Source organism: Barbatula barbatula (genome assembly GCF_947034865.1).
Source record: "Barbatula barbatula genome assembly, chromosome: 10".
NCBI classification, from domain to species: domain Eukaryota; kingdom Metazoa; phylum Chordata; class Actinopteri; order Cypriniformes; family Nemacheilidae; genus Barbatula; species Barbatula barbatula.
In genome coordinates this window covers 21,675,701-21,696,033 of record NC_136773.1, presented here as the reverse complement: position 1 = coordinate 21,696,033, position 20,333 = coordinate 21,675,701, and the positions used below count along the sequence as shown (strand labels likewise).

The 20,333-nt window shown below is 37.3% G+C and overlaps 1 protein-coding gene across 1 annotated transcript in view; it reads right to left on the bottom strand.

Annotated features, from left to right (window-relative positions):
* The window catches only part of shank3a (SH3 and multiple ankyrin repeat domains 3a), a 170,279-nt gene extending 150,314 nt beyond the window's left edge, over window positions 1-19,965 (bottom strand). The window contains exon 1 of the mRNA XM_079466447.1: window positions 19,874-19,965. The gene's annotated coding sequence lies outside the window, so the exon portion shown is untranslated. The remainder of the gene's footprint in view (window positions 1-19,873) is intronic.
* Window positions 19,966-20,333: the final 368 nt, after the last annotated feature.

Sequence of the window (20,333 nt, the reverse complement as noted above, 5' to 3'; positions counted from 1 at the left end):
GGCCTCCTACCGACATTTTACCCACTTCCTGAAACCTTTAACTTTAATGGAGACATTGATTTTGTTCGAACATCGCATTTTATTCTCCGTCTGAAAGCTTTGGGATTTTTATTCCACAAGATTTTATGTCACGCCTTGAAACCCCTTGAGAAGCTCTGAAGAATTCTGGTAGTGAAGGTGTGCTTTGCAATTTCTGCTTCAATTTCAGATTAGAGCCGATGCATTTCCGGTCAAATAGAAGAATCAAAACTAAACAAAAACGTATCTAAACGCACTTTTAACGTGCCACCATTTGCGATATAATCCAGTCGATTAATCCAGTTCTCTTTCTCCATCGCTCACAGTGTGAAATAGACGTGTTTAGCGAGCCAAAGACTGTATCAGCCTTATTAGTCCCAAGCGAAGCCATTTCGGTTATTGTGAGACCACCTAGTGCGCACAACCAAACGCAGACTTTCAAACGGAGTGATTATGGTATAGCATCACATGCCATGCAAAGATTAAACAGTCTCGACCACATTCATCTATTTTCTGACTAAAAACGTCTGCACGCACATAAAATTCTCACTAATCAGATGGCTTTGAATAAATCAGATAGCTTTGAATAAACCAAGGCCCCTGGTCTCTTTTAAAAAAATTCATTAAAAGTATTTCTAGCAAAATTATTCTAGAAAAGGAAAACAAGAATATTCGATATTCAAAAGCACAGCTTTGCTGGTTATTAATATACAGTATGTTGACTTTTTAAGTTGAAGGGACCTTTCACCTTATGTTGCTCCAAACCTGTATGACTTTCTTTTGAAGAACACAAAAGAACATATTTTGAAGAATGTTGGTAACCAAACAACATTGGCTTCCATTGTATGGGCACAAAACCACTGAGACATTCTCTAAATATCTTTGGTGTTAGACGAAAGAGTCACAACTAAAAGAAAACTAGGTTTCAAGATTATACTCAATATTAAGACTCGCCCACCATCACTGTGTTTGAGTCACAAGTCCTGAGCAACGAATGGTATTCGTTCCTTTCTAGGCACATTTTGACAGTGAATCATCCGCTTTTGGTCTGCAGAGGCACTTTTGTGTGAGGATAGATTAATCATTTATGATGATTAATCTAATCTCATAATTTACACATTTGCTTTAGGGAGGCGAGGATTTGTATTACAGCCGTGTGACACATCATAAGAATTAATGTGACATTTGGCTATTCTCTGTCTATCAGCTATAGAGCAAAGTTTGATGACTCATTGCCGAGTTCACCTGCAGATCTATTATTTAAAGAATGAGCCGAAGAGCACAGGTGTACAACCTTAATGCGATCAAAATTTCATGTGCCCATTTAATACGACTGAAAATTAATACTTTCATATATTGAAATTATAAAACCTGTTGGCCAAAGGTGCCAACATACAGTATGCCTCAAAAACTGAGCTTACTTTTATACATATACGAAGGACACAGATTTACATATCAAATCAATAATGTCAATAACATTAACATACAGTATACTGTATTTATGCATTTAGCAGATGCTTTGATCCAAAACGACTTACAGTGCATTCAAAATATACATCAATGTGTGTTCTCTGGGATTCGAACCTACAACTTTGCGCTACTTAAACAATGCAAGTGTGCTACAGAATCACCAAATAATACCATTTGGTTTATATTTTCTATTCTATTGCAACGACTTTCATATATTTCAGGTATTTCAATGGTGCAATAAACACCATTACATCCACTCTCGAAAGTCTCAAAATTCATGTCAGCAAACCGATATACAACAACGGACAGACACAGAATGCATCAAAATTGTCCGATCGGTTAAACAACAGTGCACCACAGTCAGATTCTTTGCCGGTTACAGCACCCGGGGCTGTCACAGAAACACTGGCCATATCTCAATACACCGATTCACCCATTTCAGCTAAATCTATTTGGTAGAAATGACATTTTCTGCATTCTCTTCTGTTAAAAAATAGCTCAGGGCACTTTTAGGAGTCTGCATACTGTACATACTGGGCCTTTAACCGTTACACCGCATTCAAAACTCATGTTTGTTTTTTTCGTATGCCGGTTTCAGGGGATGAAATTGATTAACGTTGGTTTCCTGGATTACTGACAGAATGACAGACCGTCTGACGGCATTAGTAAATGACTGACTGATTGTTTAACTAACTGTCTGTGAAAGGAGGCTGACCGCCAGGGTCAAGCGGCTCTTCCCAGGCTTTATACATAAAGAAAAACCTTCTCTTTAATGCCCAACAACACCACCCGCGTGTCACACTCATGGCCTCCTGCTGGACATAATTTGGTTCAATGCATGTAAATGACACGCTGTATAATTACGGCAAAATATCAATGGGTATCACGCTAATGAAATAAAGAAATTAAAATTGTTCTACTCGTGAATACACCGCATGAGGCTGATTTAAACACTTTATTAGCCATGTGCATAAGTAACCTGATTGGGTTGCCATGTCTTAATGTGATTGTCACAGCGAGAGTAAGGCCATACAGTAGGTGTGTGTGCGTGTTGAACTGACTACTGGAGAGTTGTACTTCATGTGCTGCAGTGTCGGCATGACCTGTAAACACAAAGTTTAATCCTAATTTAAAACAAACAAAGCTAGAGAGCGGAAAAGATAAGCTCTGCTCCAAAAACGAGTGAGTTACACAAACCCGACACACTGCTCATTTCAAAAAGAGTCGGACATTGGCATGTTGATAAGCAGGCAATATGTTACAAACAGGAAATGTGTCTGAAGTTAAAAGATTACTTGCTTTTCGAAACCACTGAAACGTCATGGCAGGATTTGAATTATGAAACATACAATTGGTAAAACAAAAATGATCACAATAAAGCTAATTGTATTTCTACCTTGGACAAAATATCATTGATGCATTAATTATTTAATTTATTGCTCTTTTTGCTGAAATTCTCACATGCATTATATGTTGCAGAGTAAAACTGTAAAAAAATATATAAACATTAAGTTTGATTTTATGTGAAGCAACATATCTACTAGTTAAGAAACTTCTTCACGACTTTGTCCCTCATTACCGATGTAGGAAGTGTTCCACATTTAAAGAAATTGTACAAGTATAATATTCTATTAAAATATAATTCATTAATGTCTTATTATGTATGATTGATAAAAACTTGCTTGGAGGCTTTGCTTGTTTTAAGCAAAACATGCTATAACATTGACATTGGTTTTAAATGGTTACAGTAATGAGAAGTTTTAAGGACTTTTTGTCCTAATATTTCCTAATATTGTATTCTGTATTTATTCTAACTGTATATCCTGCACTTGCTAATTGCTCTTCTGGTTAGACCTAAACTACATTTCGTTACACTGTACTTGTATATGTGTAATGACAATAAAGTTGAATCTAATCTAATTTGTTCATACAAGTGTTTTTAAGAAAGTATGTTCGACATCTTGAAACCAAGATTCAAACAGTCTAGAACACAGAACTGCATTCATAACACACTTATCGAGATTACAAAGAAAATAAAATGGTTTACACCCTTTTGGAAGTCAGCTCCTTGGATTTGGAAGTGAGTTACAGACATAAGGAGATTGCAAGGCATATCAAAAGCAAGCTGAAGGACAGAATCACTCAAAAGCACAACCACACCGTAGAGTCGACGTCAAAGCAATCCAACAAACTACTGATTGAAAATGAATGCTAAAAGTTGCAGTCTTTGTTTCACTTAAAGCAGAAAAGAGAAATAGACCAGTTTCATGTGCTACTCACCATAACAGAAATGCAAACAGGCCTTTCTTTTCTAGTCGCCATAGAGATCCAAGTGTACGAGTAAGCAGAGAGAGAGAGAGAGAAAAGGAGGCAGAGAGAGGAGAGAGAGGGAGGGAGGGAGGGAGGGAGAGAGAGAGAGAGAGAGGGAGGGAGGGAGGGAGGGAGGGAGGGAGGGAGGGAGGGAGGGAGGGAGGGAGGGAGGGAGGGAGGGAGGGAGGGAGGGAGGGAGGGAGGGAGGGAGGGAGGGAGGGAGGGAGGGAGGGTAAAAAAGACAAGACACTCCACATAACTTTAAAGCTACTTGCTCTCTTCCTCTCTGGAAGGGTGGATAGAGGGGGTCCCAATAGTTTGGTATGTTCCCATGGAAACAGAGGAAGGGCCAAACAAGAAGTAAAGAAAAGAGAAAAAATGAATAAAGAGAAAATCTCAGATCTGAAAAGATGGAGACTGTCAGACTGCGTGCACACACACACACACACACACACAGGAAATGTATGAAGTTAAAAGATTACTGAAGATTAGCACTGGAGTTTTATGTATTATGTGTAACATTTGACTCAAACAGTCTAGAACACAGAACTGCATTCTTAACACACTCGGGATAACAAAGAAAATGAAACACTCAAGCATGGTTTACACCCCTTTTTGTAGGCCAAGAAAACTCAGTAATGTCATTTCAACTGTAATGTTATTTCTCATTCATGTATTCTAGAATGAAAATAAAAGGTATAGTTTTCTGTTAGCCCAAAATTCTGATGTGTTTTAGCTCGGGGCGGATCAAGAATGTACATTTTCTAGGTTCATTTAACCCAACGATTGGGTTTGTCACTTTTCGACCCAACGTGGGGTTGAAATTATCCCAGAATTGTATCACAATTTTAAGCAATTATTCATAATTAAAAATAGTATGAGCCGGTTAAAATTACATTGCATGCATCTGTTGTATCCCACTTTTTAACAGTATACCATGTTGTTACACAAAATGTTGGGTTATTTCAACCCAGCGTTGGGTTGACAATGGACCAACTCAACAGTTGGGTCATAAATTAACCTATGCTGGGTTGTTTTCAATATATATTCAACCCAACATTTTTTAGAGTGTATAATGTTTTTTGGACACAAGAATCAACATGAACATGCCATTTTAAAAGTAATTAGATTTTAATATAGTAAGCATCAAACTGTGGTGCACAGCATGGAATTTGTGGAGGGCTTTTGTAGGAATCTGAATATTGAAGCTGACAACAGTCAGAAGTGCAAGCATGAATGAGTATTTAAACAAGCAAACAGCAAACCACAGTTACAAGGTGCTCTTGACTGTCTGTTGCATTTTCGCTGAGAACACTCTAGCCTAAAAGCACGCATAAATTTGTATGTTTTTACGCTTTATAATGAAAGTGATGCATACTCAATTAGATTTTCGAGATGTTAATGCATGATTCAAGTAAAATTGCTAAATACCCATGTACTGCTTTCCGCTGTATAATTGGAACCTCCACACCCCACTTATTTCAATGAGAATGGAGGAGCAGTTCAAGGTTGCTGAGTTACCAGCGAGTTCTCTTCATTAAAGGATTTCACAATATATTAGCCGTTAAATGGTTGTTTCTCTTGCTTTGTTTTCAAACGTATCACTGCCTTTTTTTGTTTCTTGCTCTAAACGACAGCCAATGCAATACACAAAAAACTACAACTGGCAAAGTTACTGACCACGCCCCTTTACAAATGACACCTTTAAAATAGCAGATCAATAAATCCGACCGAATCTAGAACCAACCTCTAGTAAAATTAGCATTTTACAGATTTTCTTTGAGGAAGCAGGTGAGTCTTTTGGGACAATGAAACTGAAAGACACAGACATAAAAAGATACAAGAAAGCCGGATAAAAAAGAAACCTTGCTCTTTCATCAGTGTAGTCAGAGAAGCGCCCAAGGCCTTTTAATAAACTATGAAACTCTTGTCTGACACTTTAAGGAAAATGATTGTATATAGTCAAATGTTATTACTTGTAAAAATGTTGTTTTCTTCTAAGAAAAGCATATTTCTAACATAATTCCATGTTAGGATACAAAGCACAAATGTTTTGATTCGACTCAAATCATCGCACGCTCCCAGCGTTGCCATTACAGTCAATAAGCGACTCAGTTTCGATGCGTTCGCAGGTTGCCATGGCAACCTCGTATCAAGCGTTTACCAGACGCCGCCGAGAGCTTCCTCTCTTTTCTGTGTCTCGTCTTTTATGTTGGCCACAAGAGCCTGAGCAGCATCCTCTCATTACCGTGACACTCTGCATTCAGCTACATCCGAAACAGGTCATTCTCCTTATCAGCAAAGAGACGCACCGTTTACCGCGTCAGGTAAAAGCGAAGGATCCGAGGGAAGTGAAAAGGAGAGCGTGAACGGCAGCGTCTGAGTGGTCATTAAGAATTTAGAAATTGAGCAGTGAGCAGACTCGTGGAGCAGACTCGTGGAGGTCTATAAAAGATGCAAAAAGGAGAAGCAGCAGCTCGGAGCTCATTACGCCAGCTGATCAGATTTCCTGTTCTGGTTTGTTCACGCTGCCACCAGGCTCACAGCAGGACGGCCCAATAAGATTTAGATAAGATGAAACTGGGGCTCGCAAGGATCACCCGCATCCTGCTCCATCCTTAATTTGAAGGTTGTGTGCACTATAGGGATCCTTCAGGATTTGGAGTAGAATACTAGGGATGCACGATATATCAAAATATTTAATTCAAAATATCAAATAGCATGCAAAAACAATGCATCAAATGTGCATATTGAGATGGTTTCTGATTAAAAAAAAAGATTTTTAAACACTGCAAATAAAAGCATAACTGTTCACTTTCATAGGTTGTACACCTCCTTCGTTTCTTTTCCATGAAAGACATGTATATCCTTTCTCCTTTAAAATATTTAGTTTAAATTGATTCGACAAACTTAAAGTTTATATAGCAAGTTATTCTTCAATATCATGCAGCCCTGTCATGATCCTATGTGTGGAGACACGTGGTCTTTGTTTTGACTTTGCACCGCGTGTCCTCTGGTCTTGTCTATTGGCCCCCTTGTTTCTCAGTTAGCGTCCCATTAGTGTTTCATTCCCCTCACCTGCCCTGTGTAATTACACTTGCTTAGTGTCCCTACCTAGTTCCCTCCTGTTTATTTTCCTGTGCGGTTTGTACTGTATCTTTTCTAGAGTATCCGTGCATCGGTTAAGTCATGGGTTTTAGGTCATTTTTTGTCACATGGACTCCCTTTGTTTGCGCATCCTCGTGGGTAGTTTTATGTTTGCCTTTACTATTTAAAAAGCCTTTGTTTGTGTTCAACGCTGTCTGTACTTGGGTCCCATCCTTCACGTATCATGACACAGCCCTATATAATAAGAAATGACGAATTATTATTTTTAACCACCTTTATTGTTTAACCACCTTTACGTCATTCCAAACCTGATATTTTGAGGAAAGTTTCAGTGATTTTGCGTCTGTACAATTGAATTCAATGGAAGCCAGTGTTCTTTGGTTACCAACATTCATCAAAATCCCTTTATTTTGTGCTATACACGAGTGACGGGTTATTAATAACATAACGTCGAGTAAATAATGACAGATTTTGAGGTAAACTTTCCCTTTAAACATTCAACAAAAGCAGAAAGATGACAAAGTACAAAACCTGCCAAAAATACAGCGTAATACATCAAAGCTAACACCCAATTAGCAATTCAACATTTCTGCTTGACACAAGCATTTATTTAGTCGCAGAAAATTGATAGCGATGAGGAACAAGGAGTTTTGGCGAGACAGGAAATGTCTTTCCTGTTAATAGCAGCTATCACATTGAACCTCAGCAGCATTAGCTTAATGAAAGTACACAGCGGTGCAGGAGTGTCCGTACCCAGCTGAGAAACACATTCTGCCGCTGCTCTCTTTTAATCTGTGTCACTAATCCACTACAATCCATCCGATCCCTCTGGACATGCCAGAGCGTGACTAGCCTATCCAATTAATTAGCTAGCCATACACAAAGCATTAGCTAGCCGCGCACCTAACTGCTCTCTTATTAAGCCGAACGGAGCCGCGGTTCAGACGTGGAGGACCTGAAGGGTACGTTCGCTTCGACTGGTACACACGAGGGGCGATGTTTATTTAAAAACAACACAGTGTGGGAAGGACAAATTTAATGCTGTGTAAACATCAGTTAGCGTTCATTAGCCACTGTTTGTTCACGGGAGATAATAGAGGGCAGAGGGGTAAGATGCTGGGCTGGGGAACGTAGCGTGATGTGTTCAACTTTTGGGAGTTCATTTTTCATATCATTTTAGCGTTTAGCAAGACAAAGCATAGAACTAGTTATACAAATGTCCACCCCACGATGCTATTTAAGATTATACCCAATTCACACAAATTGTATGTGTACATTTCTAATGTAGCCAACAAGGAAAAAAGTGGCTGAATATGTGGAACAGGACGTGACAGCGCTGGGACCCTACTGGTGGAGAAACGGCAGCGAAGATTTGGCATCCACAGATGTTACATCTTGAAGCCAAGCGAGCCAAGTGTAATAGCATTAAGTGTTCCCTCTCTTTCTCTGTTTTCCCCGTCTAGGTCACTGTCAATATCTCTCACTGTCTGTCCAAGCACATGCCATGTGGTGAATGTTTGAGCATCTCGAAAACCAAACACACTGATGTCTCATCTGAGAACACAAGCGACAGCAGGACACAGCTCGGCCTTGAGAGTCTCACACCCTGAGGTCTGAAACACGGAGAGATAGAATATCTGATGCAGATATTAAGAGTGTAAGAGAGGCAATGAGGCATTTTGAGGACTGGGAGAGACAGACAGCAGAAGTGAGAAAACGAAGGATGGGATTAGAAGACCAAGGCACTGCAAAGTTGCTGGGGTGACAGCTTCATTTAAATGCAGAGGAGAATCTGTTCAATCGATAGTTCTCTAGACTTTTCAAGCCAAGTAACAGCTCTGATGAAGTCACAACCTCACAGGACCGCCACAAACCTTCATGCTTTCTGCTTGTTTACTGTGTGCAACATACACTCTATTTAGATTAATATCAATATTTCTGTATTCAGTAATTCATATATACTGTACATCATAGTATTATAATATTTGCAAGCCCGACCTGTTCACATAGTTATTACACTTCTGGGATTTGACCATGTGAATTGTGCAAACGTTTACAATTATTAGAAAAAGCTCTAACCCTTACCCTCTAAACCTAAAACATCTGTATCGAAGAGACAAATCTGTGTACAAACATTCTGTGTCAAAATCTGAATGCAGTATTGAATAAAAAGCAGTCCACTCAGAAATACTGTAGATAGTAGTATGAATATCACTTCACGGTTTTGCAACTTTATTTGTGCTGCAGTAGTGCTCCAAAAGAGTTTTTATCAGCATGAACGAAGCATGAAATTCACACATTGTACCACAATGTTGAAGAAATCATGTTGGTGATGATGTAGGTCTAGATATCCCCCATGTGGTTGATAAGCACAATTGTCTGTGTCGAAAATAATGTCGCTGTTTAAGCTTCCCTGTATATTTCAAGCGCAATTCATGTGAATTTGTTTACTAGGCGCTAGTAAAATTCTTCGGGTTTGGAGTTGTTCTACCAATGAAATAATTTTAGAGACATTATTTTAAGGTCGAAAAAACTGCAAAGTTTTCCTTTAAACTTTGCTTTCTAACTTTTATTTATATTAAAATGAAAAATGAAGTACAGAACCAGTCGAATGTTTGGAAATGCTTGCTTATGTTTGAGCATCTTTAACGTTGCCACCTTTTGACTAGAAAATGCGTAATCGTTCTTTTGGCATTTTGATGTCACACCCTGAGAAACTTTCTAAAGAGTATTCAAGGTTCTTATTGCAGGGGCGGAGTCATCTCCGCGCTGGAATTCACGCATGGTTTATGTTACGCGCCCGCCTGCCGATTGGCTGAAGTTTGGTCTTCTTCAGTCTGATTGGATGACATTCTGCTGCTAAATTGATCGAATTTAGTCAACTCAACATTAGGCGCTAGCCGCTTGGGCGTCTCTAAATAAAAAGTTTAATTAAACTAACCAAAAAATTCTCACTTTTTTTCAACTATGCCATTAACTATTTTAATGGCTGAAACAGTAGTATTGGCCTGTAATGGAATACAGAAAAAAATCGGGCTCTAGGTGGGCCGAGAATTCTGATAAGCCTGCTATTATTTATTTATATCCCAACTGTGGGCCGGCCTACATTGAGCAACATAGACTATTCGCCACGAACCGGTAATATCTGCATCACCTAACAGTTTTCACATAACATAACTTCACATTAAAAACGAAGACACTGTAATAATGACTGATTTGAAAAGCATGTTTACTGTCAGACAAATAAAAAATAAAAAGGGACCCCTAACGTACACTAACCCTCTTCTTTCAAAAGGTAGTGGTCTAGCTTTTGTTGAAACTAGTAACTTTGTATTAGCACCTAATGTACTATTGCTCTTTTATGACATATCGCTTATTGCTCCCCGAATTCTTTGTAAGTAGCTTTGGATAAAACCGTCTGCTAAATGACTAAATGTAAATGTACTGTCAAAAGATTCAGCATTTTAATTTGCACAAATGTAATTTACCATTGTTTTAATCTGAACCTCTTCTTCCGTAAAATTAGCTGGAGTGGATGAGTTTAAAGCTGAATGCTGCCACCCAGCGTATTGAATTAATTCATTTTAGAAACCCGAGATAGATTCGGGGCTTTTAAGAAAACATTCGTGGCTTGATCCCCAAAAGCCACCCCTCCACTCCGCCCCTGTCTTATTCTTCATGGTTTGGTCCGGAGTCATTTCTTTCATTAGAAAAATTATTTATTAGGAATATATGTTGGCACAATTATATTTTTGTCTACCAAGTATCTGATATTTAGGCATACGCCTTGAGAATAAAAGATCATTAGAAACGTTTCAGTCAAGACTTTCTTAACCTGCCTGGTGCTGAGATACGTTCATCAAGTCACACAGATGAGTTTACATGCTTGAGGAATCAGACGAGCAGACCTTACAGTACAGCAACTAAAGTTTTAAAGAACAGAGTGATGTAGCCTAAATATTCACGTTTAAAATATGATTTACTGTAAAACAAAATGGGTTAGTCTCTTTAAATAATGTTAACCACAGACCTCATTTTAAATCGAAAACCTGTATCCTAAAAAGCCATTAGAAACGGGAGGGAACACGTGGCTCCAAAAAATGCTAATTCTGTTCACTACTACAAACTCAACAGTTGTATTGCCGTTTCATCACCTCCCTTTCTTTTGCCTCAAAAATATATTCCTCTCATTTCTCCATCTCGATTAGAACATCACCTCAATGTTTCTCCTGAAACCAGCTCAGAATAATCAAGAGAGAGAGAGAGAGAGAGAGAGAGTCACGGCACAGAACGCTCAGCACTTCTATCGATTCCTGCCTGATCTTTTCAGATTACACATTTTCTGTGTGTTATCTTGTTATTTGCCAAACCAGATAAGCATCCAGAGATGTTTTCAGCCACTGTGCCTCGAGCAGCCTCATTTTCATCCATTCATACGAAACCTTTGTAACCACGGTGGGGAAAGAAAGCCTGCTGGATATGAGTAGTAAAAAAAGCATGTGAATGGACGACTTGGAGATCGATAAACAACGTTAGAGATCCAATACAACAGATTTATCTGTTATATCTCATGGGAGAAGAGACGCACGTACAAAATCCAACAAAAACATTATACTACAGTTTCAAACGTTCAATCTTATTGGACATGAAGCAGTCATTTTCTCACACTGCTGGTTCAACATTTCAAGTTCAGATGGGATTCATACGTTTGATAAAACAGGACAATTGTACGTACTGGTAGGAGTTACTCTTCTATCAGATAACCGTGAGGCAAAAGAAGGTTACTTTATGTCAATATGTACAAAACCAGCAACAAAGAATTTGTTATTGAGCTGCTTGAAGTAAAAGGACGGTTATAGAAAGCCTAAAAAGGTCTATTCCTCCAAACTCTACTTAAAATTCATGATATTTAACATTTAAGCGGGCTTCCTTTTCCAACCCACAGAACAGACACGAGATCAAGTCAAAGCCATTTACTCGCATCAACTTCTGGAATAAAGGAAAATCTCAAACACAACATTGTGCACAAAATGATGCTCTTTAAGGATCACACTCCTCGTTTTTCAATCTCACGCTTGTTTTGCTTTGAATATTTTTAAACCGATCGAAATATACAAACATGCCATCAACAACATGCAAGTAACACATAACCAATTAACTAGAAAAATCATATTAACACCGAAAAGTCTATTACTATCATTAAGTTAATGACAGGTGAATTTTCAGTATTTTGCCTATGAAGCCTACTGGACTAAAATCTAAATGTTTCATTTCCTTTTACAGCGATACATCCCATTACAACAGTTCATAGGAGCTTCTTGTATGGTTTTATGGTTTAATACCAGACAATGAACCCTGTAATTCTCTGTGCAAGTTATTTACATTCTGTATGTATACATGTTACCTGACCATGCATCACAATCGCTCAACCTTAAATTAGTTTTAGTAAAAAAGTTTTGAATCTATTGGGAAAAAACTAAACAGCCAGCTGGAAATCACCTAGAACACACAAGCAACATTAGCAACAACATGGAAACGCCCTTGGCATCGTGATGGCAAAGTCATACAGGAAAAATACTACATTTTTGTAAAGTTAAATGAAAATCTTGTTTTACATGTTTGCATAAGAAGGAAATAGAATAGAACTGGTTATACGGACATACAGTGGGTTAACGTTTTCATTTCAATATGGTTAGATTTCATTCACTGAATCTTATAATAAAATGGAAGCATTCCCAAAAAATATAAACAGCTGCAAATATTGTACGAGTTTATTTGTAACTTGGTGACCAGGGTTACAGCTGTATTTTAACTCTATAAATATATTCATTGCTGCCAAACTGCTTCACAGGATCAAATAAACTTGTAATCCTTCAATATGAGACTCATCTGTTTCACACAATAATCTCAACAGCATGCAGTCCAAAGGAAGCGTTACAAGATGAAGCTTTCCGCCAATTCGGCTCCTTGGGAGGCGTTTGCCACCGATAGGCATTTAAACACCGTCTATGGTCACAGCAGCTCTAAAAAAGATGTGCACATCCCTATTTGTCTAGACAGCACTGTCTTCTCAATCAACATCTCACTGTTCATTGTGTGAGGGAGAGAGAGATTGCCCATTCCAGACTTCAATGTCAGATAAACTGCAAGATCAATCTAGCTGCTATCACGAATCGAACTCCACTATGCAGAAGACGAATCCAACACAGACACACACCGATGAGAACGCACACCTGCGGCGAGAGGGAAGAGGCAGCCTGATTGCGAATGAAAGATGCAATATGAACTCCCACGGCAGGCATGTTGCTCTCACATTATATCCAATTATTCCCATGAAGCATCCTTGAACCACAAAACATCCAATCAAACATCAGGCAGGACGTCACACTGACCCATGAGCTTAGACCCATTACTTAAAACAAAAAGCGAGAATGTTGCAAAAGTAAGAGCTTTCATTGCCGTTGAATTAAAACACAATCACACGCATGATAATGCAAATCATGTTCGAAACTGATTAGATGGACCTTAGCGAACTATAGGAAGTAATGACAAACTAATGATGAATAATTACCAATGAAGAGTTTAAAATTTAGCTAATTTAGTACATAATGTTTGTATCTGCCCTGGGTAACCAATAGCAACAGAGAAACTCCTTAGGACCCCAGCACTGTCTGTTCGGATCCCTTTGGTTCCATATTATGCACATAATTTAAACAAACTTCGCTGTTCAAATAAAATGTATATATATATATATATATAAAGTATATTTGCTGTAAGGTTAGTACACATAATAATATTCATGTTTTATATTTTATACATATACAGTCACGGAAAAGGTAAAAAGAACATTTCATAGACTGTTTTTCTGATTTCAAAATGTACTATTTATATGTGTTTAGGTAAATTATCACTTTTGTTTCATTCTATGAACTAATAACAATATTTCTACCATTGTATATTAAAAAATGTTTCTATTTGCATCTATTTTCTGAAATTTGAAAACTTGAGAAGCTGAGTCGGCCATCTTAAATTTGCCTTGATGCGGGGAAGTGTTTGGCCAGCCGTTGTGGATGTGGAACACAGTTTAATTCGTTTTTATTTATTTACTAAATCCCCCCGCTTCAAACCACCACCACATCAGTCTTATCATCAGCCCTGATTTGGTAAGAAACGCTAAGTTTTTGATATTCGATAAATAGTTTTAAATTTGGAACTGGGAATACATTTGTACAATGTGCACATATAACATTTGTTGTAAATAGTTTACAAATACAAGTAATTGTAACTTTAGAAGTTGTTGAATTTGACAAATACCAATCTTACAAACGGAAAAATGTTATCAGCGGGTTTCCTGGATGAACTACATTTGCCAAAATGCATGTTTGCCCGGGAATCTGACCGTGAAGGAAGCGCCGTGAGTCTGAACTCTCTGGCAATTAAGGCACGTATATGTAAACATATTTTAAGAAGTCTCCACTTAACACTGTCAATATTTTACGTTGTCGAGCTGTGTGTGCTAGCTTCAACTGTTCAGGTATGATATAATATGAATTAGTGTTATTAACAATTGGTTTTATTTTGTGTTTCCACAGTCATTCTTTTGCTATTTCTTAAAATGTTTTATATCAACTGTGGTCCACAGTTGATCACTTGAACACTTTATTAATACTTTGTTAAAAACATCAACAACAGAAATAGCAGATCTATGCACACAACTTTGATGCTTTACTTGTTAATAACTTGCTCATCTTTTAACTTTCTAATTTTTACTAAAATTAGTGTTAAATTAATGTTTTTGATATATTTGAAAACGTTTTATCTGTATATTCACTTTTTTAAATTGTATTTATAGTTTGTTTTATTTAAAAAAATGAACATTAACAAATCATCTTTGTGTGCGTGTTACATACAGATATCGGACTACAAAGAAAGAGTGCTACAGAGAGTCATCTTTTCACCATCAGACAGGTGCCAATAGGTGAGTTTTGTAAATTGGGTACTAATTTGAATTACAAAAATGCAAAGAACAACAACACTTGTTAGCACTTGTCATTTCTAAGTGCTAAGTCACAATAACGTTTAGACATCATTGATTTGTATCCTTGAGGGGCTGAACTCATTCTTGTATTATTTGTGTTTTCTAGTCAGCGGATGGTCAAGACCTCACTGACCGGTGGCTCTCCGGACAGTCGTCACGGATGACACAACTGAATACTGATATTCTGTTGCCTAATGCCTACCTTGATGTTGCCAGTTAAACTACTGGAGACCCAAAATACTGAATCTACCCTCTGTAGCAATGACCACTATCAGAATATGAAGATATTAACACTTAATATATGTAAAAACAGATTTAGTTTTTTATGGAGTAATTTTCTTTTGTTTTATTTTATGACAAGCACTTTGCCTTGACTGAGCCCCTTTGATTCGTGCCTTTTAAAACGCACATTGTATTAAATAAAAAAAGTTGTTCAATTGTCACTTTTATGCTTTCTAACGTTATTAGCTGATTATAATTGTGTAGTGGGCCGACATCAGTATTTCAGTTTAGAATTAATTTTGAGGGCATGTCCCACATTTTGAGGTGAAATTACATTATAATATAATATACATTATATTAGTTGAAAAATATAAAAAAATTCTATTGTATTTCCCACATTTTATGAGTTGAAAAATATTAAATATTTTGAGTGAATTGCTCCCTTATTATAAGTTGAGGAATATCAATGTTTTTAAGTTAACATTGGGGTAAATTAAGGCGACTGAAAATGTTATTTTTATGTTATGTAAACTTAAAACTTTTAAAAACATCACTTAAATATTGTTGTGTAATCGGTTACAAAATAATTTTTGAGTTCTGTGAACTTACAGTGAATGTTTTCATGCGTCTTGTCATGCTGTCAGTCTTTCACATTGCTGTTGGACGACTTTATATCACTCCTGGGGTTTATGTTGAATTTCAAAAAACACTAGAGTAAATGCATATATTGTAATAATATAAAAATAAACAAAAGGAATGCTTTTATAATTAATTTAGCAGAAAACGTCAATAGGCACACATACAAGCGCATGGGATCGATGCAATTTTGCAAGACTGGTGTTTTTCATGCAAGATTTTCTTGCGTTAGTAAAACTACAAGTGTCTTGAAGCAGCAAAATAATCTAAATTGTCATTAACTTTAATTTTCCCACCGTGTGTTCAAATGGATTTCTCTGACACCTGTCTTATTTTTACCAGCTAGGTGAATAAAAGGTGCACTTTCAAAGTTATGCAGTGTAATTCCAAGTCTACTGTAGCTTTCCAAATCTTAATACCATCACCGATTATATCCAGAACATTTCAAAGCAAATATTGATGTACAGAACTTACATGCAAATAAGAATCATTATCATGCTGCTATCAGTACCCCAAAAAATGCAGCATGTCACATTACAGGTGTAGAACGCTATTAAAACCTTAAAATGGTCGTGGCCTATAACATTTTATTTTTGTTTTTTAAGGAAAAATGTAATTTCACCATTATTACCCATCATATACAAAGACACTGCATGTATACTCTGTGGTCAAACAACATACAAACATAAAACACACACCGTATCTGCGTGTAGCCTCACAAATTCACCCCAATTCAAAAAGCACAAATGAAAGTACTTATAAAAGTTGGGACTTCATTCCAACATTTGCTTAATCGTTGACAGTTTCAACTACATTTAAGCTTCTCTATATCAAAGGTTTTTGGGTTTTCTCAATTACCATTCATTATCTGCTGAAAACTGACATGTAATGTAATGCAAATCTGTAGGAGGAACATGAGATGGAATAATGCAAAAAGTGAATATTCATATAAGAGTCTCTGTAAAAATGATCCCATTTCTGCTTTTATAGGTCACATGCTAACAGAAACTGCACACTGGGCGGTGTATTCTGCATTCTACCAGTGTAATATGTTTTAAACCATTCATTTTAGCTTTTTTCACCGCTCAAATAATGTAGTATAACGACAGCTACAGTCCTGGTACATGCATGCTTCAGAATTATTATCATACAATTATGAAGAATTATTAGTTAATTAACAATTTTGCAATTTAAGTTGTTTTTTGTTAGCATTAATAAATTCATTATCTTACATGAACGAACAATGATCAACATAGTTTTGTAGCATTTATTTATCTTTGTTAATGTTAATGTCAATATGTTTATTAATTTAACACTACGAAATAAACGTGCTTCATGCCATAGAAAACCCGTTTTTGGTCTAAATAGTTTCATAAAGAACCTTTAATCCTTCAGATTATAAAAATGTAGGAAAGAGATGGTTCTTTAAAAAAAACAAATGTTAATTTAGCCAACTTGTTTTGCTCAATTTTATATTAAGTTATATTGTATCATATTGAAAAGCAAGACAAAATATAAAAAGCATTTTGACCATTGAGTTTATACAATAGTGAAAAAATTGGCACACAATATTAGAAAAAATGCGAAAAGCTGTGTTAGGTATTCGGCCTTCAGCCAAGTGTTTTATTTTTATTGGGCTTCAAATTTTCGTTTCGGTGCATCCCTAAAACATGCTCATGAATATAACACATCGAAGTCGATGTGCTGCATAATTACTTCTAATAAGTATAAAATCCAATCTCTCCGTCCATCATCCATGCTTTGCTCTTAGCACTTGAAATGAGTTATGCCAATAGAATCAGCACTTTAACAACAACCTTGTCATCAAAGCGAACATCAATCCCCAGGCCCACAGCAATTGTGTTCCTGGCTGCATATACACATTTTTCTTAGAGGAGGGGTACAAGCATGAAATAGGTTTGTAACAAACTCTTCACAAATGGATTTCGGTGTTGTGTCGTTCGTCGTGGTGGTGTGCGTCAGGACTGAACGGTTGCTGGTGGCCTGCGAATCTCCGTTTTATTGAATTTTTTTCTCATTTTATTTGGCTCTTGAAAAGATATTGAAAATAAGTACATTCATATGAAGCGTGATTAAAAACCGTCCACATTTAATGTGACCCTGGACCACAAAACCAGTCATACAGCACGTGTATATTCGTAGCAATAGACAAAAATACACTGTATGGGTCAACATTTATCTTTTTATGTCAAATATCAGTAGGATATTAAGTCAAGATCATGTTCAAGAACAAGATATTTTGTAAATCTCCTACCGTAAATATATCAATACTTTGTTTTTGTGAGTGGTGCCTGTTAACACACCCACAAACTTCGATCACTGCTGCCCGCTTTTGGGGAATTACCCACTCAAGTTTGGTATCAATGTAAAGATTAGAATTTCGGCTTTTGGGATCATCTATTCTTAAGAACGTCATTTCAGCGGTTAGCCAAAAAGAGTGTAAAAACAAACCTGTTTCTTCTTAGTAACGGCCTGTTACAGCGCCTCTGATAGACAACTTTAAAGGCGATTTTCTCATTATTTGGATTTGCACCCTCAGATTCCAGACTTTCAAACAGTTGAATCTTGGCCAATTATTGTCCTATCCTAACAAACCATCAATTGAAAGCTTATTTATAAAGTCTACATCAAGTCTACATTGGTTTGATCTTTAACAATATTACAGCATTTTGAAAGCTGTAAGGTAGGCAAACTTGAAATTGTGAGGCTTGCTTTAGCATGCATGTTCATTAAACCTGGTCTATGGGATTTAAAACTGTAATTCAGATCAAAAATATATTCGTTCCCAACATTCTTCAAAATATCTTCTTTTGTGTTTTGCAGAAGTCATACAGCTTTAAAACAACAAGAGGGTTAGTAAAATATGACTGAATTGTCTTGTTGGGCGTAAACTATCCCTTTAGTCCCATTCTGCTTCGCATTGACATGGTTTGGGCTTGTGGCCAAGTGTTGGGAGATTCCCATGTACACGAGGCACCAAAAATCGAAAGGGTCTCTGATGGGAAAGATTTTCAAAGGCCTTCCCACATTCCTTTGGCCCAAGCCAGCTTACATTTCAACCCTGACTCTCAGACAAGACAAACAATGGATTATTTAGTCAGTGCCTCACAAGGCCATTTAGCATTTTCCTACTGCACAGACATCTTCATTGAGGACCACAGAGTCCAACCTGTAACCGTGACACCATCCTGTAAATCCATCGACCTGTCTTGACACACAGATATTTAGCATAAAAAATGAGTTTACTTTCAACCTGTAATTATAAGGGCAAGTAAACATCCGGTTGTTCCGGATGTGTTTACGGGAGACGACGGTGTTTAAGGGCGAGATGATTGCCGAAGTCATATTAACCCTCATTCAGACAGATGTTTCGTAAGTGTTTGGAAATAGCTATGATTGCCGTCAAAAGCAGCAAAATGCAATTAGCCGCTAATCCAGGAGCCAAAACTGTGGCGGAACTCATCTACTGCACTGCGCTGTGTCCAATTACTCACCTCTCCTACATTAACACTGACAGGTAGTGCTAATGAAGCTAGCATCACAGAGAGAGAGAGAGAGAGAGAGAGATAAAGAGAGAGAGAGAGAGAGAGAGAGATGCCTCATGCATAAAGCAGTCCTCACTCAACCAAAATCCTTAAAAGGATAGTTCACCCAAGGATTATTTTTCATCATTCACTCATCCTTGTCATTCCAAACCTGTCTGACTTTCTTCTGCAGAACACGAAAGAAGATCATTTGAAGAACGTTTGTCACCAAACAATATTGGCCCCAATTGTATGGACATAAAACCACTTACACATTTCTTTGTGTTCCACAGAAGAGTCATATTCAGGTTTTGAACAACATATGGGTCGATAAATAATGGCAGAATTCTAAGAACCGACAAGTATCTCTACCAAATTCTGTAAGGATAACTGAAATCAAAATGGGTATTATTTTCTGTCTGTGCGTGTTTTCTGTAAGTGATCTACAAGAAAGACCTTTCATGGAAGAATACAACACACAATACAAATTCTTTCATGTTTTTATACTGCAAGGATAATGACTCACCGTATAGTTAGCAGCATTATTCCACACAACGTTACATAGAGGCAACACATACGTTGTGAACACTACATCCAATTCGACATTAGAGATGAAGCTGTGGATCTACTGCATTAGAGAGTTGAGGGAGAGACAGATGACATAGGAAGACAGAAAACTCAGTATGCATTTCTGTGGGAAATTTTCTGCCCTTTGTGCAGCGCACATTTACTTATTAACTCAAAACAAACGTTCATTAAGTTTACTAAGCAGCGAATGACACAAATGGTTTGTTTTAGGGTCGATAACGGCATATTAAACAGAAGTAAGCATTTGAAAAGCCAGAAGTATGTGGCCAACCATATGTGGTTGGTAAGCATTACCTTTCCAAACACTTGCATTATGGGGCTGGACCGCACTTTGATTTTGTAAAAGCCACTCACTCCCTTTTCTGTTGGAATGTGGCTGTGGAGATTTCCATTTAGAC